Below are 22,968 nucleotides of genomic sequence, written 5' to 3'. Positions count from 1 at the left end.
ATAAGCTACAACGGGGTAATACACCGCCGGACTTACAGTCGCCCGTTTGGCCTATTCCACCTAATAACGCTTTGCTATAGGTACCCTCACTCAGCGTCTAGGCAGTCAACCTACGATCTGCGACCGTATTACCGCTAGACTAGCTAACGAGTCGGGCTTAAGTACCGTTAAAATGCGGAAAATGACTTCAAACAGCATGACTTTTATTCATTTTTTAAAGTACGAAAATCAAAATTATAATATTTCTTTTACACAGAATGCCCTATACTTATTATGTTGAAGAGATGTGTAGACGGAACTTCCAGTTAAGTAATTAGAATTGTTTATACAGACATATTTAATGAAAACAGTTATAAATTATTAAAATTTATAATTTCTTTTTAATAATACTTTCCCTGAAATATTCAAATACAGTAAACTAATAATATGTGATTCACTTATTAAAATAAACTGTTAATACATACATTAAGGCGCTATAATTTTATGTTCTCAGTTGGGAAAGTATTAATTTGGCCAAATTAAAGCGACATTCAGATGCTAATAAGAAAATTGCAAATATAGTTGGGATAAAGACGTTCTAATTTTTAAAACAAATTTTTAATTGTTCCTAATTTTAAAACGGGCAAAATCAAATGTTTCAAACATTTCATTCAAACCGTTCAAGGGTAGACAGAGTAAGTATTCGGAGAGTAGAAGATAGAAAATCCACATGCTTTATAATATACAAATCTTTTTCTACAACTATTAACGTATTTACAAACGATAATTATGAAAATACTTTCAAACTATTTGTGATGCTACTGTCTACAATTTTCTGTCTCTATTATTTAACAGTTAAATGGGTTTCGTCAGATAAATAATTAATCAAAATTAAACACTCACCTAATGAAACTAAAGGGGCACATAATCACATTAATCCTAATGAAATGATACACACTGATAACTTTGTGGAATTTCCACCGGCAGAAAATTGTCTAAGCTTCCGCGGAAATTTTCCATACTGCTCGCGCATGATACACTTTACAGACTATGAATAACATGATGTATCATCTCAGCAATTCCGATTAAAAGACTGCTGGCGCAATCGACGAGCATTCTACGGAGAGTTTCTGAACTAAAACGCGACATTTTCGCAAATTTGAAAATGAAACAATTACATATGTATCTACTACTTGTTAATATATTAAATGTTTACAAAAATTGAAGAAAAAAATATTTTGCAAAATATCGAAATTAAATGTCGATGCACTGATATAGAAAATCAAACATGAACTTAAAATTATAACACTACCTACAGATATGTTAAAATGTAAAATTTAGTTGTTACCGTTCGAGAATTGTGAAATCTTTTATATTGTCAATAATTAATTTATTCATTTAACATTTACAGGTTTGTTGCAAAGGATTCAGCTTTCGGATAGAAAGAATGAGCAGTAAATACGTTCCATTATTAAGGAGTTATTGTACGAGGTCCGATTTAATCGTAAAATTTCTACTTTTTAATTCATTCTACTGAAATATAAAATTCCTACAAATTTAGGTAATAAATTCATTTTCAACATCTCACAAGAGTAGGGTAATGCAAATTGCGCATAACTTACAGGTAATATTCCTCATTGACCGTTCTATTATGTGGTAAGAACTCATGATGCACTACGCCCCTGCAATCGAAGAAAACTGTAAGCAAAACCTTCACATTCGACCTAACTTGGCGCGCTTTTTTCGATCTTGCCTCGTGCGGCAGCTTCCACTGGGATGGCTGAGCATTGGTTTCCACATCATAACCATAAACCCATGAGCTCGTTAGCAATGTTAATGCGATGCTGTTCTTGGTCGATATTAAGCGGCGATCGATAGATCCTCAATAACTTCTTTACTATTTTCTTTACTTCATCAATGTTTTGGTCTGTTGTTGACATGTTCGCGATTCTTTTTGTACACACCTCCTGTACTGATGTTTGTCGCAATTTATATTTCACCCTAATACTATAAATTTGTCCAAATTGTAGGAGCCGAACATCCCCCAAACACAATTAATATGTCGCTATGAAAATAAACGAAAACGCGATAATTACAAGAGATAGCTTTATCACATTTTAATTGTGTGTGAGGGATGTTTGCTCCTTCAATTGATCTGGCTGCTTACATAAAGTATCGAAATAGTTCCTTAAATATCATGTTTAAAGTTGAAGACTGAGAGTATAAGTAAAATTACGATTTTTTGCGAACTTTGGAGCGTCTAGCAGAAATTACCGCCGATCGGAAGGGTCTAGCAGTGCTGACAACACTAAGGACACTGTTACACTGGGTATTGTAATAGTGTCCTTAATGTTGCCACGTGTTTTTTAATTGCTACAATACTTTATTATTTTATTTATACGTTGTGCTGTCTTTTTGTGTTGTTTTTAATTGTGTTGTTGGATTTTAATATTTCACATTAACATGTACTACCGATTGCAGAAACTGAATATTTATGAACATCTTATAACTAACTAAAAGAATCTACAAGAGGCGAAACGTTAATGTGGATTGCATAACCAATAAAGACATTATCAGCCTCTTTTGCCTAGATTCTGCTGTTCACATTATAACTAGGTGAAGAAATAGCGAATTTCGGTAAATTTTTCCTGGTCAAAACCTGACAGACATGCAGCAGGAACATTACAACGTAACCACTAGCAAGATGGGATTAGCGTTTCCCGGGTCATTTTTTAAACATCATAGAAGTAAATTTTTAATTACTACTTTGAACACAGTAGGTACACGACAAAAAAGTAATGTGCATGATCACGACGTTTTAATTAATTTTTTCTATAAAGTCGGTACAAACAGCAAACTTGACACGTCGCGTCAAGTCATTATGACTTTATTCTTTGTAAACAGCAATTTAAATTTTTCATTCAAATTTCCGGCAGCAGGTAAATAATTAATCGGGACGACCCTATTTGCTAGTGGTGAGTGCAGAGATTTTTTTTGAGGGTAATCACGCTGATATAAAGGTCAAAGAGGCAAGCGCCTCTAAGAGAGGAAAGCTAAAAATTTTTTTGTTAACTTACTAATAGTTTACATTAAAACTGTACTAAATATCGAAATAATAAAAAGAAGAAGGTAAACGGTGCAAACATTTCTATAAATTATTTTATGTATAGATCTAATTCTAACACAACCCACGTAACAACAAAGAGAAATTACATTTCCAATTTTCGTATCCACTTCCTGCGCCTACACGTGTTCACCTCCCTCAGAAGAGAGTCCCGATCCTTGGACTCCTTGCCTTCCCTCTACGTGCATACTTTGAAGAAAAAGAGACGGAGATGAAAAATTAAAATTAACACAGCCTACCTAAAAACAAAGAGAAATTGCACGCCCAATTTTCACATCCACTTCATGCGCTTTCACGTGTTCTCCTCACCTACAAGATCACCTCGATCCATCGAGCTCTTTTTTCCCCTACGTGCTTACCTTGAGGAAACAAAAATCAACATCATCATACGGTCGTCAGTCCTAAGACTGGTTGGACACACACCTAACTCACGGGTTCACCCCACCGATAACATGAAATCGATCCTTCAACTCCTTTTCTTCCTTTACATACTATCCTTGAAAAAATAGAAGTAGAAGTGGAAAATTGAAACAAACACAATCTTACTTACAACCAACAGAAATTAGATTTCCAATATTCACATCCACTTCCTGCGCCTACACGTGTTCACCTCCCTTACAAGAGCGTCCCGATCCTTCGACTCCTTGCCTTCCCTCTACGTGCATACTTTGAAGAAAAAGAGATGGAGATGAAAAATTAAAATTAACACAGCCTACCTAAAAACAAAGAGAAATTGCACGCCCAATTTTCACATCCACTTCATGCGCTTTCACGTGTTCTCCTCACCTACAAGATCACCTCGATCCATCGAGCTCTTTTTTCCCCTACGTGCTTACCTTGAGGAAACAAAAGTCATCATCATCATAAAGTCATCAGTCCTAAGACTGGTTGGACACACCTCACTCACGTGTTCACCCCACCGATAAGATGATATCGACTCTTCAACCTCTTTTCTTCCCCTACATGCTATCTTTGAGGAAATAGAAGTAGAAGTGAAAAATTGAAACTAGCTCAACTTTACTTACAACACAGAACAATTACATTTCCAATTTCTACATCCACTTCGTGCGCCTTCACGTGTTCAACCCACCGACAAGATCACTTCGATTCTTCCACCCTTTTTCCTTCCTTCCACGTACTTATTTTAAGGAAACAGAGATGGAGATAAAAAATTGAAATTAACACAACCTACCTAACAACAAAGTGAAATTACTTTTCCAATTTTTACATCCACTTCCTGAGCCTTCACGTGTTCGCCCTACCGATAAGATGATTCTTAAACCCTTTTTTTACCCAACATGCTATCCTTGAGGAAATAGAAGTAGAAGTGAAAAATTGAAACTAACACAACCTAACTTACAACACAGAGCAATTACATTTCCTAGTTTTACATTCACTTCCTGCGCCTTCACGTGTTCATCTTACCGATAAGATGATATCGACCCTTCAACCTCTTTTCTTCCCCAACATGCTATCCTTGAGGAAATAGAAGTGAAAACTTGAAACTAGCACAACCTTACTTACAACAAAGAGAAATTGGATTTCCAATTTTCACATCCACATCCTGTACTTTCACGTGTTCGCCTCACCGACAAGATCATTCCGACTCTTTGACACCTTTTCATTCCCCTACATGCTAACCTTGAGAAACTAGAAGTGGAGATGAAAACCTGAAATTAACATAACCTACCTATCAACAAACTGAAATTACTTTTCCAATTTTGACATCCATTTCCTAAGCCTTCACGTGTCACCTCTCCTATAAGGTCACCTCGATCCATTGAACCCTTTCTCTCCCTATGTGCTTACCTTGAGGAAACAGAGGTGGAAGTGAAAAATTAACACAACCTCCTTAACAACACAGAGCAATTACATTTCCAATTTCTACATCCACTTCCTGCGCCTTGACGTGTTCAACCCACCGACAAGATCACTTCGATTCTTCCAACCTTTTCCCTTCTTTCCACGTACTTACTTTGAGGAAACAGAGATGGAGGTGAAAAACTGAAATTAACACAACCTACCCAACAACAAAGAGAAATACGTTTCCAATTTTCGCATCCACTTCCTGTGCCTTCACGTGTTCCCCATTTCTGCAAGATCATCTCGACCCATCAACCCCTTTACTTCCCCTACGTAATTACTAAATAATTTAAACTACCTTTATCTTTCTATTATTCCACAGGATGTGGGGAGCTCTTCTTCCTTTCATAACCTAACCTTAGTCCTAATGTGCTCTAAGGTACGTATACTAAAAAATTAAAAATTTTTTTCTTCAGTATAATATTGTGGCCCAAGGAAACGCGCCGTATTGTGTTCCTCTATTTATGACCCAACTAATGATGTGGTACAAGCCCCACCCGTCGGACGCGTGCCCCAAATACCTACCTCCTTACCTATTCTTGTCTTTTTCTTTTATTCGCTCGTTTAAAATGCTCACAAACCACCACTGGAATAATGTATGCAAATGATTTTTGAGAGGGAAAGCGGAAAAATCAGTTCCTACGGTGCGAAAATTTCCTTACGGCCGTAAATAAATAATTGCACTGTGTATTTTAGTGGAAGTAAACAAAAGAGTGGGATGGAATTCGAGGGACCGAAATAATTACCTAAATTAGTAGACCGAAGAAGGATTTATTGCATCAGGCCTTCGTTATTTCTAGCGGAAATGGTATTAATGACTGTCAACGGATTTTAAATCAACCCTGATGAAGTATTTCTTTTCTAAAGCTTTTAACGGAAAACGATGGGGAGCAGCTTTCAAATTGTTTTTGTTTCAAATTCTGTCTTTTAAAAGCAGGTATCGGATGAAATCTCACGTTCCTTGGGGCGACATTTCTCAATATATATTTAAAAGTACAAAATGGAGGACAAAATAAACAGGGTGACCCAAAAGTATTTACCGTAAATACTGGTAAAAACAGTAACATAACGCGCTTTCCCATTGAACTTCTAATGCTACATTTCTTTTTATTTTCGTTCTATGAAAATGATAAACGGTATGGAATCAACACTTGCTCTTAGCGTTAAGCGATTTGAAACCAACAAACAACTCTACTTCTCACCTAAAATCTTTAACTATACGGGTGTCCCATTTATAATAATTAAAAAAAGAACCATGGCTTCCTGACACAAAATACAACAAAAAAGTGTTATACAATTTTTCAATCCAGTGACAATTGAACTCGCAAATAGTCTTTGTAAATTTGAACGTACAATTTGTTTCATTACGGGCCTGGATCTAGGCGACTAACGTCGCTCAGCTGATCTAGTGTGGATGTAACAAGTACCTATTGGGAAGAAGCAGAATGCACTTCCACCTTGTAAAAAAAAAAGGTAAAAATGAAAAAGAAAAACGTACCTTTTATAAAAAATGTTGAAATTGTCCGCCATTCGCTTCAATGGAACACTGACAGCGGTGTACCCAGTTGTTGCGAATTTTAGGCAAGATACCAGGAATATTTCGAATTATACGATATGCATTGGTAATGTAACTCACCACCAACTGACGGTTGAATAAGAACCCTACTAGAATGCACTATCACACTACTAATTGTCCTTATTGAAATAGTCTTTTATGAAATGACCACTAAATAAATAAACTAACCTGTTAGAAACTACGACATTATGTGTATTTATTCCAGTCACTTCCAGCAGTGTAATTATACGAGGTTATATCAATATTTAGTTTTCTACATTTAATGAAAACAAAATAACCAAAATTGGTCCTTCTGGACACACCCTTGTATTACTCCACGTGGGGTTAATGAGCCCTGCCAGGCAAAACTAACGTCAGAATGAGCAGTTTAACACATGTGTTTGGTCAAAGTAGGTGTGCATCTTGTCTCAACTTTTACAACCATAACACATACATTTGTTTTCGTACACTGGTACGTTATGTTTCAATACCTTTACCAAACGCTGGGTGGTGAGGGTTGTCTGTGCACAGCTTCTAACTATTCCGTAGTCGTTATAATTTCTTTTCTATTTAAAATAGCATAATACTGGACGTCATGGGCCACATTAGGTCACTTCAGTTTACTATCATGGGATTTTCGATTGTGATAAATACGTAGTTTTTCTAACATGTCCAGTCATCTAATGGACCTTAACGCGAGTGCATTTTCTTCGGCTGATCCGTAACTTAATACCAAACATAAACAATAACATCACCCCAAAAAGCAGCTGATTCCGACCTACTGAAGGTGAATTTTTCTACGATCAGCTGGCAATCGTAATTAATTTGCGATTGTGCAGGGCCGGCATCAAAACTGTTATAATTTTATAATTTTTTATTTTGTTTCAAAAGTCAAAAGTGTTATAACATTTTATGCTTCAAATGCCCGTAGGAGTGTGTGGTATAAATATTAATTATTATAACTGGGACACCCTATATACGTTAGGAAAAGACAATACGAACGAAGTGGTCATTATGTTACATAAGAATTCATTTTATCCACCACAGATAACCTCAAATTAATGAGGAAAAATTGTTGCCGCTGAAACTCCCTTGCCGGAAATGGAACCCGGGTCTCTGGTTTTACACACCAGTACTCTACCACTAAGCTACAATTAGGTGACATTCCTCATTAATTTGAGGTTATCTGTAAGTAGTGAGTAAAGTTAATTCACTAATACATAGAATTAACCCTACAAAAATATGCCTTGTTACATAGGATCTTTAAATTCTTATTTAGATCACTGGTCTAAAGTCGGTAGATCTAAATTGTTTATTTAAAACTGCAAACTAACACCTACTCACTTACTATGTTAGTAGGTTAGTTAGCGACCATTAATAATAATCGATGATTGCCGAATCCAAGATCACAAAGAAACAAATAATGTAGGGCGGTGAGGCGGCTTGTCATTTTCACTTCTCCTGTAAATTATTATTATATTACTAAATTATTTATTAATTATAGTTACATTATTGTTTGAGTAAATAAATTTCTTTATCCATTAGCCAACATGAAATTGTTAAATTGACCTACCGGTGTACGACTACAGCTTAAATATTTTTACCCAATTACAAACTAAATATAAGTAAAACAAAGGATTATGACTATGTTATCTATGCACGTATGTATGCTAGATATATTTCATCGTTGTTTCATCGTAACTGTTTGTATCTTACTGTAGCAGATAAATTTTATGTTAATGTCTGCACAAGTTGATCATAAAAGACCACAAATAAATAAGACACAAAAAAGTAAAATGAAACGTTTAAAATCTTTACGTCACGATTTAATTGTTATTTAAGACCTACTTAATAGCAATTCCGCACCTATCTTAAATGAAATTTTTGTGTTATTTTAGATAGGATATGAGGAAGATCGTAACTCGGCTAATTAAAAACTCCCCTGGCTTCTTAACAGGTCTTTAAATCTCGTTGAATACCTATTAAAATCTTCCTAATTACTGTTTTTAACGTTTTAACGGAAGCAAGCAAGATAAAGTATAGTCGCAGCTGAGCAGTTGAGAAAATAAGTACTTTATATTACAATATCGATTATATTATTATACTAAGAATTTTTACGCTTTCATTGCATAATTTAATTTCGCAGACTAATCAAAAGATTTGCAAACTGCCCAAAAGTTTACATTCAAACATTTTCATAATCATCATCAGAAGGTCTTCATCCCGAAGCACTTCTTCCTAATTTTATCCAATCTTCGCATTTTTTTGAAACTACTGCAACCTACATGCATCTCTAGCTATTTGCGAACAGTATTCTAATTTAGGTCTACCTCTGCCACTCTTAACTCCTGTTTCTACTTCTAGTAGTCTCTAACAAGCCCTTAACGCCTGAGAAGGTGTTCTACCAACATATCGCGTCTATTTCTTTCTGATTTCCACATAGTGCCTTCTGTTCTCCTACCATTTTTAATATGTCATCATGTCTAACTTTCTCGATTCATTATATTTTTAATATTCTCATACATTACCATATTTCAAACGATGCTAAAATTATCTTTTACGCTTTTAATGTTCTTTTTAAAATTCCCAAACTAACCGATCGCAAATACAAAAGTGATTTCATTTAAAGGGTTCTGTATCTCAAACAGAGAAAAGGAACCCTTATAGAATCACTTATTCGTTGTCAGCCTGTCATTCGAGACTCTTTTTCTCAGGGGCGCGTGAAGGTATCAAGCTGAAATTGTACCAAATACTCAGGTCTCCAATCCCTTGGAGCCGTGAAAAAATCAAACTTCTAAGTCAACGCTGCCAAAAGAGACAGACAGACAGACAAAGAAGTGATTTTATAAGGGTTACTAAAATAAAATTTTGCTGTAAAATATCTTTTGAGGGTGAATTATCACTTTCTTCTACTTTTTTCATTATAGTACAGTCATATGGTTCGAAAAATAGTAATTACCTGGAATGTTTTCCTGGAGTTTTGAAAATTGGTAATTTTATAGATTTTGATGTTCTCTTTCCGAATTTCGACTTTGCCACTTCGTATTTTTGCCGCTCGCGCCGCCATATTGGAAAAAAGGCGCCAAAAAGCAGTTTTTTGACAATATCTCCTTTCCAACTCATTTTACGATAAAAACAGTTATATACAAAATGAAAGTAGAGACAATTACCTACAATTTATGTATCTACCGTTTTTTCATAAAGTTAATAGTTTAGGCTTACGAGCGTCGCAATGTGTATTCCAACATGCATTTTGGCCAAAAAAACTCATTTCCACGCCACCTTGCGGTAGAGTAAGCGGCGCATTTTTTTTTTTTTGACGTGGTATCCCCACATTTTTTATCAAATAGACGACATAATTTTACTATAGATGATTTAGAAAAACATTTAGTTTTATATTGTTATAGTATGTCTGAAGATAACGTTCGTTGGTTTTTTTTTTGTAAGTTATGCTATTGTAATTTAAACAAATACAAGCGTTAACAGAATTTCTTTGTGTTTCATTTAAAATTTAAATGTATATAAATGCATATAATAATGCATATTTTGACGATTTTTAAAGCATATTTGCATGCATATATTTGCTATTTTTTAGTGCATATATTCTGAACTCTACTGATGACTCAGACTAAATATTTCTATTGAGCTCTACCAAAACACGCGTTGGAGTACACTTTGCGGCGCTCGTACGCCAAAACTATTGACTTTATGGAAAAAAGGTAGATACAAAAATTGTAGGCAATTATCCCTAGTTTCATTTTGTATATAACTGTTTTTATCGTAAAATGAGTTGGAAAGGAGATATTGCCAAAAAACTGCATTTAGGCGCCATTTTTCCAATATGGCGGTGCGAGCGGCAAATATACGAGGTGGCAAAGTTGAAATTCAGAATGAGCACCTCAAAATCTATAAAATTACCAATTTTCAAAACTCTCGGAAAACTTTCCAGGCAAAACTACCAAATGACTGTACTATTAAGGAAATCTCAAAAAAACATCAGCTCTGATAATGCGAAAGGTATTGTTCGCATGTAGGTTTATAGAATAAGCTTCTGACTATTAGGCGTAAATAAGTGAATGCCTATAATGGCAAATTATCATTATTTTGAAAGATGTTTTGCGATCTTTATCTCGTAAATGGTAGTTTCGAACACAAAAGAAAACAAAATCATTATCGCTTCTTACCTCATCTCGGAGGAGCGCTTTTCTCCATTCAATCCCCGACGACGACATTCCTTCAGCTCTTTTGTTTCCTCGAGCCAATTTGGACGACGATGTTTACCTGCCCTACATTTCAAACGCTTTTCAAGAGGAGAAAGAAGACCGTTTAAAATCCATCTATTCTCCATGCCCTGCGCTGTCATTCATATGCAAATTCCGTTTCCGAAAGGAAAAATTGTCACGTAAATTAACTCCGCTACGGAAAAACTTTTTCTTATTTCTCAATATTACGACGGAATATCAAAAGAATATTTTTAATTTTCTACAGCAGACCAACTTTCGAGGTGCAATTTTCAAATTTTCCCTGTGAAGAAACTTGTTTTTGAAAACTTATTAGGATTTTATACCTCTCAAAGGGTATGCTAATGCTTAAATTATCTGCCTCATAAGCATATAAATGAATTGATTTGAACGTTTTACTTTGGCAACATTTCACTCCGCAAACAAGCTTTTGATAATTTTTAACTGATTTATCCCATATTTCTTGATATTACGTATAACTCTAAGGACCATAAAGTTCAAACATCGCAAGAAAGGCAATCATCTTCACTGAAAATTTATAATAGTTTGCTCTTATTTTGTTTGTAATTTGGTAAACTAAAATGTTCTGTTCTTACAATTTACTTAATGTTTTGTCTCAAGATGTTATACGCAATTCGTAGAAATTTCATGTAAATATAAGAATGTGTAGGCATTTCCTTTGTTAGACTTATTCAGCATAAGATACTGAGTTTTAATAATTTTCGGCAATAAACAATTATCGTTTTTACGGTATTTATATTTCGAAATACTCTGTGTAGTGCCAGACGTTTTCACGGGACAGCTAAAGGATAGACCAGCGACAAAATGAATATGAGTACCATATTTTAGCTACAGCTATTAGTATTATCTCAGGCGTTTCTGCTACATAGCTAGACAGCTACAGGATAGACCAACGACAAAATGGGTAATTGTACCATCTTTCAGCGAAAAATTAGCGATAAATGATAGCCCTTATAGTATTTTTCTACATCATTTCTGTTCCGACCAGTCTTACAAGTATTAGTAACACCTCGGACGTTTCTGCTAGACAGCTACAGAATAGGCCAGCGACAAAATTGGTAATTGTACCATCATTCAGCGACAAATTAGCGATAAATGATAGCCCTTATAGTATGTTTCTACACCATTTCAATTCAGAAGCACTCTATAAGCAGTATTAGTAACATCTCGAGCGTTTCTGCTAGACAGCTACAGGATAGACCAGCGACAAAATGGGTAAATGTACCATCTTTTAGCGACAAATTAGCGATAAATGATAGCCCTTAAAGTATTTTTCTACATCATTTCTGTTCCGACCACTCTTACAAGTACTAGTAACACCTCGGGCGTTTCTGCTAGACAGCTACAGAATAGACCAGCGACAAACTTGGTAATTGTACCATCTTTTAGCGACAAATTAGCGATAAATGATAGCCCTTTAAGTATTTTTTTAGATCATTTCAATTCCAAGACACTCTATAAGTATTAGTAACATCTTGGGCGTTTCTGCTAAACAGCTACAGGATAGACCAGCGACACAATGGGTAAATGAACCATTATTCATCGACAAATTAAGGATAAAAGGTAGCCCTTACAGTATTTCTCTACATCATTGCAATTCAGAAGCACTCTATAAATATTAATAACATCTCGGGCGTTTCTGCTAAACAGCTGCAGTATAGATCAGCGACAAAATGGGTAAATGAACCATTTTTCAGCGACAAATTAGCGATAAATGATAGCCCTTACAGTATTTTTCTAGGTCATTTCTATTCTAAGACACACTGTATGTATTGGTATCATATTGGGCGTTTTTGTTAGACAGCTACAGGATTACACCAGCGACAAAATTGATAAGAGTACCATGTTTCAACGACAAATTAGAGATAAATGATAGATCTTACAGTATTTTTCTAGATCATTTCAATTCCAAGACACTCTATAAGTATTAGTAACATCTCGGGCGTTTCTGCTAGACAGCTACAGGATAGACCAGCGACAAAATGAGTAAATGTACCATCTTTCAGCGACAAATTAGTGGATAAATGATAGCCCTTTAAGTTTGAGAAAATAAGTACTTTATATTACAATATCGANCAAATTAAGGATAAAAGGTAGCCCTTACAGTATTTCTCTACATCATTGCAATTCAGAAGCACTCTATAAATATTAATAACATCTCGGGCGTTTCTGCTAAACAGCTGCAGTATAGATCAGCGACAAAATGGGTAAATGAACCATTTTTCAGCGACAAATTAGCGATAAATGATAGCCCTTACAGTATTTTTCTAGGTCATTTCTATTCTAAGACACACTGTATGTATTGGTATCATATTGGGCGTTTTTGTTAGACAGCTACAGGATTACACCAGCGACAAAATTGATAAGAGTACCATGTTTCAACGACAAATTAGAGATAAATGATAGATCTTACAGTATTTTCTACGTCCTTTCTATTATATATTTAACGATCTTATTTATTTAAAATGTTATGTACATACTGCCCCAGTTAAATCATTAGAATACCCGGGCATCCCCCGTATATGCCCTCATTCGTTATTGTATATAGCAGATACTGATGTAATTGGCATCTTCAACAGGGAAAATTGTTTTTCATAATACCGGCCATTTTTCCCAATAATAATTTGTCAACCTTTCAAAACGGTTCAGAAAGAAATCCACCAGACACGACATTATTATTTTCGGTTCGGGTATAAAGCCCCGTGTCAGAGTTGATCGATGAATTACATGAGCTGTAACGCGAGTGCGGGACATTAAATTAGAAACCGCGTCAGGTTCGATACAATGTCTCGCGAAACTTAACAAGAAAACCCGCCGACCGACCGCTTCACAACGTCATACTGAAACTCGTAATCGATGAAGCGGCACTCCATCTTTGTCCGTCGCGGAATCTAAATCACTTTATAAGACATTAAGATCCAATCTTCTATCTTTCGACATTAAAAATAGGTTAGATTGCCACACACGGAAACCCTAACGAGAATATAAAACGTCTGCAATAATGCCGATACTACAGTGATATAATTCAAAGTTTTTGCTCCGAGCGAATTCGTATGTTCCAATAACTAAACCCATTTTTCGATTTGCACAATATTGGCACAATATTCTATTATACAGGATGTAACAGAAATAAGAGCCGAGATTGCAGGAGGTGATAGAGTACTTTAAAACATTAAAACTAAGTAAATGAAAGTAAATTAAATTCCGACTCTGTTTCATAAATACGGCTAGTAGCATTGCATTGATCAGCTGATGATTATTTACCAGCGTCAGTTTAGTATTTGTTCTGTATTTTTTTGCTCATGTATTGTTTATGTAAAGAGCCAACCTCCAGTAGCCAATTTTGCTGTGGAAATTCATTTTCAATTTTTTACCACTATAAACTAAATCAGGTTAATGTACACTCCGTACACTAAGCTACGAGAGATGACAGCAATAACGACAAATGCTATATATGTGAAACACTTTGACATTTAATAGTGATTAATACCAACTATAATCGTTCGAAATGTGGTGTTATAGGCGAATGATGAGAATACCATGGATAGAGAAGGTTAGAAATGAAGAGGTATTAGAAAGAATAGGAGAACAGAGAACTCTATGGAAGTCAATAAGAAACAGGCGAGATAGGTTAGTAGGACACCTTCTTAGGCATGAAGGGCTAGTTAGAGACATATTAGAGGCAGAAACAGGAGTTAGGAGGGACTGTTCGCAAATAGTTAAGGATGTGGGTTGTTCTAGTTTTAGGAAAATGCGGAGATTAGCTCAGGAGAAGTAAGAATGGAGGTATGCGTCCAACCAGTCTTAGGACTGACGACTTTATGATGATCACCCACTATGAACTACCTCAGGTTATTGAGGGAAAATTTGTTGCTGTTGTCACACCCTCGCCGGGATTCGAACCCGACACCTATGCTCTCACCACTAAGCTACAAATTTTCCATCATTAACCTGAGAATTGAAAATGAATTTTCGCATTAATATTTCATATTAACCACTATTAGATATCAAATTGTTTCATATACTCTAGTAGCCGTTTATTCTTTTAACGTTTGAACCTTGTGCAGTTCAATAAACTTAATTCAGTAATACATTAATTATTATGAGTGTAGGTCAGTTGTTGTTATAACAATGTGACATGATGCGTATTTACGGCTTTAAACCATATCGCTGTAGTTGGGACAATCTATCAAAATAGTTTATGCGAAATAGCAGAAAATATTGACTTCTCTCAGTGTGTCAATTTTTAGAGGAACAGTTGCTGCATCCTTATCATTTGCAGCAAGTGAAAGCTTTGCTTGTAACTAATTTTCAGCCGCGAGTGGATTTGCGTCGGTGGTGCATAGCCCAATTATATCCACAGGGTGTTGTTTACAAATAAATTTGCTTTATGCGGGATGAAATTTTGAATTTTATAAATAATAGCTATTGGTGCTCCAGCTCTAACTAAGAACCACTCCTCTATCTCTGTAGCTTTTTCTGAATCTACGAATCCTATGTAGGCACTCTTTTCTTTTCCTAACATTTTCTCTATTATTACCCGGAAATCCTCCTCTGTACAATTCTGGTTAAGATTTTTGACGCATCGGAAGTTAAGCTAATTGTTCTAAATGTCTCGCACTTATTCGCGACTCTCTTTTTAGGTATAGTTAATTCCACATTCAATATCAGTATCTAATTTGTATAATTATTTAACGCTGAATATTGTTGTATGTAGCTATATGTCAAATATGTAAGCAATATTAATCGAATTATTATAAACTCAAAATACCCCTACATATATTTTGCCTAGATTTTGTCGTTAACAGTATTTATTCTCCTCCATTTGTGGTTTCATTTCTTCTTATATTGTTTTACCCATCAAGAAACAATGTTACCGATTCAACAATGAAAAGTGCAGCTCACGTTGCGAATCAGTAGTAGATACATATTCTCATTACAACTCAAGTACTTGAACACGGGAATGACACAATACTGTTATAAAGCTTGTGCAACCACTTGGGTTGTTCTTTTTTTTTCAATGAATAGGTTTAACTTTCCGAATTTTGAAAGCAAAAGTCGAGGTTTTCTTAACAAAAAGTGCTCCTCAAGTTGCAACGCCTCCTCGAGTGTTTATTCTATTCGATATTTCCAACGGAAGGAAGACAAATTGGCAACGGTATGTATAAGCACATCAGGTTTATGTTTCGTATAATGCTTTATTGCACTAGAATACCTCGACAAATAAACTACAAAAACCGAAAAAATAAGAGGAAGAAAGATACGCAAGACTGCATTTGATTAATGCTTTTGAAATTGTCGGTGCAAACAGCAGTATCATCCACTATACGAGGTCTGTTCAAAAAGTATCGCGAATTTTGTGTTTTTTCAAAAATTATTTTAATTATTCATGTCTAATATCTATTTTGTCCCCTTCAAATCTCCACCAGATATCATACACGTGTTCTAACGTTTTTTCCAATCCTCGAAGCACTTGCTTGTGATCTTGTTCATCTCCTTCTTCGATGCCGTCTTTACCTCTTCAGTTTTGGGAACAAGAAAAAGTCACAGGGGGCAGATCTGGGGAATAGGGTGGCTTCAATATTATTAGTGTGTTGTTTTTGCTCACAAGCAACGATGTTTGAGCAGGGGTGTCATCATGGTGCAAAAGCCAATTTTTGTTCTTCCACAAATCCAGGCATTTTATAGCGGACTGCTTCGTGCAAATTGCACATAACACGCAAGTAATATTCCTTATTGACCGTTCCACCTTGTGGCAAGGACTCGTGATGCACCACGCACCTGTAATCGAAGAAAACTGTAAGCAAAACCTTCACATTCAACCTAACTTGGCGCGCTTTTTTCAGTCTTAGTTCGTGCGGCAGCTTCCATTGGGATGTTTGAGCTTCGGTTTCCACGTCATAACCATAAAACGATGATTCGTCACCAATTATAACTCTCTGAAGCAAATTTGGGTAGTCGCAACAGGGTCCAACAGCTCGTTAGCAATGTCAATGCAATTTTTTTAGTCGAAATTGAGCAATTTTGGTGCGCAATTCGCGGCGACACGTCTCATGCCCAAATCATTGGTAAAAATCGAGTGGCAGGAGCCAATCGATATGTTTAGGTCCTCAGCAACTTCTCAAATGTTGCTTTGGTCCAAGGTAACTTCATCATATGTCACAGTCAACATTCGGAATGCGTCCACGCACTTAATTTTGTTTTTCACACAAAATTTTATATAAATTCTTTGGTCCATCTTTGGGAATAGGCAAACATCGAAGACAACTCAAAATACATGTAAGCAAAGCAGCTGTCAAAAATTAATTAAACATTCAACTTAGCCAAACATGTCGGTATAAGTAAGAAACATGAGTACCAACATAACACAACAAAAAAAATCGAAAATGGAATATACACAACCCGCGGAAATTCAAAAATCGCGATACTTTTTAAGCAACCTCGTATAACTATTTATAATAAGATATACTATCGGGTTGTTCGGAAAGTCATTTTGTTTTTTCCCCGACAGACGATTTAATTGTATTCTTTTGCACCCAACTTCACATTTAAGCCGTATAATTTTTATATGCTTTGAGAGCTCATATAGCAAGGGTTGTGTGTGAAAAATTCCAATTAATTCTACGCAGTAGTTTTTGGTTGGTGCCCTTTTAAATATGGAGAGCGATAAGCAGCATTTTCGACATATCTTACTGTTTTACTACAGAAAGGTTAAAAATGCTGTTCAAGCCAGAAAGAAATTGACTGATGTGTATGGAGAAGGTGTGTTGACAGTACGCCAGTGCCAGAACTGGTTCGCTAAATTTCGATCCGGCAATTTTGATGTCGAAGATGCACCACGTTCGGGAAGGCCGGTTGAAGCTGATAAAGACGCGATAAAGGCATTAGTTGATGTGAACCGGCGAATAACAACACGTGAGATCGGATTGAAGTTAAATTTATCAAATTCAACAGTTTATGACCACTTGAAAGGCCTAGGATTATCCTCGAAGCTCGATGTATGGGTTCCCCATGTTCTCACACAGAGAAATCTGTGTCGCCGCATTGACGTCTGCGATTCGCTTCTCAAACGTCACGAAAATGATCCGTTTTTGAAGCGCATCATCACTGGGGACGAAAAATGGGTTGTATACAACAACGTCAAACGCAAGAGGTCATGGAGCAAAAAAGATGAACCGGCTCAAACCATTTCCAAAGCCGATATTCACCAAAAAAAGGTGATGCTGTCTGTTTCGTTTTTTTTGAGCTTTTACCGGATAACACAACGATTAATTCGGAAGTCTACTGTCATCAGCGGGACAAACTGAATGATGCACTTCAACAGAAAAGGTTAGAACTGATCAACAGGAAAGGTGTAGTGTTTCACCAAGACAACGGGAGACCTCACACAAGTTTGGTCACTCGCCAAAAGCTTTTACAGCTTGAATGGGATACAATGCTACACCCACCATATTCTCCAGATCTGGCACCATCGGATTATTATTTGTACATTTTAATCATGTTGATCTCCTATACCTATACACGTGTAATGAACCTATGGCACGCGAACCAGAAGTAGCATGTGGATTGGATCATATAAAAATAAAATAAAATAAAACCATGTTTTGAATTTGTACATCCATGTATGTATATTCCAGGCATTGAAACGAAAATCAAAAAAGATTTTCCTAAAATAATTCAATTTCTAATGGAACAAATTTACATTGAGAGTTAAATAATTCGAAACATTTGCTGAAACATGAAAATTCATTATGTTCCTGGACACGATATCGACAGATAAACTTAATTTAAATATCTTTGAGTGACTGAATTAAGAAGATATTGAGATGCAATTAATTGATTTTCAATTCAGTTATGTACAGAAACAAAAGATTGTCGATTTAAGAAATGAATTGCAAACTATTGGCAATAATCGATATTTGGGTACCTTCCATAAAAATGATTAAGAAAAAATGTGAAAACCATGGAATTTTTAGGGTTCCGTGTATCCGAAGGTAAAACGGAACCCGTATAGGATCACTCATGTGTCTGTCTGTTCGTCTGTCACAATCAATATGCTCCGAATCTACTAGTCCGATTAAGTTGCAATTTAGTACATATATGAATTTCTGTGACCCAAACACGGAGGCATAACGTAAATAAATTAATTTTGAACACCGGGGTCATTTCTGAGGAGCCATTAGAAAACTAAAAAAATGTTTTGTAAACTGTACCGTGTGACATATCAAATGAAAGGGCTTGTTGTAAGGGTCTCGCATATATTTCTTTTATAATTTTAAAATAAATAGTTTTAAATTTATGAGAAAATAGATGAAAATTGACCATTCCCTACCCTACTCTTATCACCAAAACTGCTGAACCTAAAGTTTTGAAAGAAATATTGTGCCTGCAAATTTACGTTTGTAATTTGAATGTATGGGCGAACATGTTTTTTTTTCGACTACAATGTTACGTTGGTTCTCGGGTTAGGGTTCCGTATAGTCGAATGAAAAACGAAACTTATTATAAGAATGAATGCTAAAAATCCTTCGTGTCCCTGGGGCAAATACTGTGAAGATTGGATTAGGGTCAAAAAATTTTAAAAATTATAACCTCCCTTGTTTTCACCCCAAACAAGGAATACGGCACCATTAAATTTTTACGTTAGAAACGTGTATAATGTGCATTTTTAATTCATTAGCATACAAAAATTATTTATAATTCCCGTGCGGAAAACAAAAGATCCCTTCATAAATATTCCACATGCACACATAATACATCAACGCATTATCCTTTTGTTTCATTATCCTTTGTCTTTTTTCGCGCATAAACGTTTTATTAATAATGCAACTACAACGTTTTTCAAGCTGTCCGCATTTCTGTTTTTTTAAGCAGATCTTACATTTCTGCATTACCATTTACGTTATTATAGCAATTTTGCCTTATCTAACACAAGGGAAATCTGTGGTCACCCAGAGACTAACAAATCCTCCGAAGACGTTCCCTGACAGCGTCCAATTTACTGTTTGCTCCTTGATCCTTCTACCCACACAGCGACGTCCTGGCGGGTCGGCGTGGGCAACGTCATCGTCCTTTCCTTTATTTCACAAACAAGAACACACGTCTTGTGTACACATTGATTTAATATCTCAACTGTACACGCAATTGAACATATACATGTTAGGCAAAACGTCCACCGAACACAGAAATTACACATTTCTTTAAAACATTATTTTTTCTTTTCATATCGCGCGAGCAAAAATGCATACTTTAGCGAACGTGGAGAATATATTTTTTGAACCATATCTATCTGGAAATCTCCTCCGAAGTCTCCAAATCATTTGAATGTTGTCCCATCGAAAGCTCAAAATTGCTTTTATTGGACTTAATTTACTTTATTAGTTATATAAAAATAGGGTTGCTATCCGTCCGGGTTTCCCCGGATTTGTCCTAGTTTAGAGGGCATCCGGGGAGCGTCCGGGGGGGGCTTCATTTGTAGTCCTGGTTTAAAAATTTAAAGTCTTGGGCGGCCCGCCACACACGTAAAAGAAATCTAACTGATTATTAAAACAATTTGTAACAAACTGTAATAAGATTCTGTTTTGTTAGGTACCTTGAAAATGATGATAAAGAATGTCTAAATTTAATTTTAAGGTCCGAAAATAAATAAAAGGGTGATTTATGACATTTTCAACTGGTTTTTGGTTACACTGATTATGTTTAAAAAAACCTGTTGACATGTGCGGGTTCTGGACTCTAAAATCCGGGGTTTTCATGCGTCTTGTCCTGGTTTCCAAATTTTATAGATGGCAACCCTGTATAAAAAGAAGGCTGAAGGTATTTATACGAATTTTCTCATACCGCGTGGTATTTCTCAAAAGAAACGCTTCAATTTGATGATTGCACGTAATATGATATTTCACCACTAGTGTATATGGTCTTAAATGGCAAAAACTGACCGAAATGAGAAATTCAGAATGAATTCCCTACAAGGTAATTCGTAATTGTCTTGGAAATAATATTCCACATCACGAAATGTTATACCTAAATCCACAAAACTTAAATCCATTATCATCAAAAGGCCGTCAGTCAGTCAGGTTGGACACATACCTCCACTCTTTCCTATCTGAGCCAATCTTCCCATTTTCATAAAACTAGAACATCGCCACAAGTTCCTGTATGAGAAAATGTCCCACCAACCTCGCCTATTTCTTATTGATTTCCGTAGTCCTCTGTTCTCATCTTCTTTCTAATACCTCTTCATTTCTAGCCTTCTGTATCCACGGTATATCCTTATCATTCTCTGTAACACCACATTTCGAATGCTTCTAACCTTTCATTTCCGCCTCACCTACCGTCCATATTACTGAGTCGTATAGCACCTTTAATAATCTTTTTGGAATCTCTAAATTAACCATTCGCGAACACAGAAGTGACTTCTTTTTATTGAAGGCGACTCGACCCTGCGCTATCCTCTGGTTTATATCCCTACTACTCCTTCCGTCCTGACTTATCTGACTTCCTAGATATCGTAAATCAGCCACTTCTTCTAATTTTTCGTTTCTTGTCTTTATATTCACTCTCTCCAACATCCAAAATAATCCACAATTTTACCGTCTAAAAATCCAGAAATTATAATAATTATACAATATACACCTAAGGCAAAAATTTTCAGTCTCTCAGTGTCTTTCAGCGTCTCTCACAGTCTTTCACAGTCTTTCAGTTATTGCCTTGGTGTATAGATCTCTCACAATCTCTGTATGAGAGACTCGAACGATAAAATTGTTAATTTGGAGATTCGAGTCTCTTACAGAGAGACTGAATGAATAAAACTGAAAAATTGAGAGACTCGAGTCTCTTGTAGAAAGACTGGGATCTCTGAAATATGTTGAACTTAGAAAATTTTAACCATGTCTATCGAGAGAGATTCAAGTCTCTCGTTCAGAGATTCGAGTCTCTCGTTGAGACAGTCGACAGTCTCTCAGCGACGCCAGACAGACTCGATGAGAGACGGAGACTCGAGTCTCGCTTTCAGAGACTCTGAAAGATTGAACATTTTTATCTCGTGCAACAATTTTGATAGGACTGGGAAAGCACTTTGTACCTATACAAACTAATTGGTAAATATCTAGTGCAAAAATATCTATTGTTAACCACGACAGTAAAACAAGATTTTTTAAAACAAAAAAGAAGTTACTAGAAAATTTGTTACATATTATCAATGGCACAACAGGTATGTCAAGTAGGAAACCCAAAAGCTAAATTTTTTCGTCCATGTTTTCAAAAATAATGTTGAAAGCCATTGTCATTCGTGGACAAAATTTTAATCGCAGAACCGTTTCTGATTCGAGAGCACAAACATGTGCCAAACACAAAAGATCAAATTGCACACTGCATACTTCACATTTTTCATTCGTTTTAAAATATGCGAACGTCCTAAAGTATTGAGCTGTTTTTTATTTGCAAAATAGTCAAACGCGACACAGCTTACAATCAGCAGATTTCTCCAACGGGCCATTTGTTTCCAGTCTAACTGGTAAAATAATAGAAATTTGACGATGTGACAGCCAAGCAATGAAAATAACTGCATTTGGAAGTTTTACAATATAGTTACGGGCCCATGATTTTAACACACTATCCGCTTGTTACTTTGTCAAATCATAATTTTTTTTACGTTATCCTTACCCCTGAATATCAATTCGGTCCGTCCTTAAAATGGTCATTCTTAGGGTTTGGATAAATAAACTGCATATTCTAATGCATAATTAAGTCACTGACTAGTTAAAGAGCATATTTTGATCATTTTATTTGCATATTTTCTATAGGGTTGTTCGGAAAGTCATTTCGTTTTTTTTTGTGGAAATGAAAGACAATTTTCGTATAATAAACAAATACTTTATTAAATTATATATTGACCGTTCTGGTCCAACACCTTTTGCCATCTTTCTGGTAGTAGCATAATTCCACGCTCATAAAATTGTTGGTCTTTGCTGGCAAAAAACTGATCGAGGAGGTTTTTGACCTCCTCATTTGAGGTGAGGTTTTACCGTCTAAAAAATTTTGGAGTGACCGGAACAAATAATAATCCGATGGTGCCAGGTCTGGAGAATATGGTGGGTGTAGCATTGTATCCCATTCAACCTGTAAAAGCTTTTGGCGAGTGACCAAACTTGTGTGAGGTCTCGCGTTGTCTTGGTGAAACACTA

At 35.8% G+C, this 22,968-nt stretch overlaps 1 long non-coding RNA gene across 3 annotated transcripts in view; it reads right to left on the bottom strand.

Moving 5' to 3' along the window:
* The window catches only part of LOC108740941, an 82,939-nt gene that overhangs the window by 10,866 nt on the left and 49,105 nt on the right, over positions 1 to 22,968 (bottom strand). The window contains exon 1 of one of the 3 annotated variants that reach the window (XR_001938432.2): positions 7,870 to 7,963. The exons of 1 other annotated variant lie outside the window; for it this stretch is intronic. This is a non-coding gene — a long non-coding RNA (uncharacterized LOC108740941). Of the gene's footprint in view, positions 1 to 882; positions 1,110 to 7,869; positions 7,964 to 22,968 lie in introns of those variants that run through there. One more of the 3 variants, XR_001938427.2, reaches the window with a different exon arrangement.

The sequence above is a fragment of the Agrilus planipennis genome, unplaced genomic scaffold (genome assembly GCF_000699045.2).
Source record: "Agrilus planipennis isolate EAB-ADULT unplaced genomic scaffold, Apla_2.0 scaffold21, whole genome shotgun sequence".
NCBI classification, from domain to species: domain Eukaryota; kingdom Metazoa; phylum Arthropoda; class Insecta; order Coleoptera; family Buprestidae; genus Agrilus; species Agrilus planipennis.
Note: the sequence above shows the minus strand (reverse complement) of the source record. Positions and strands in the feature narration are given on the sequence as shown.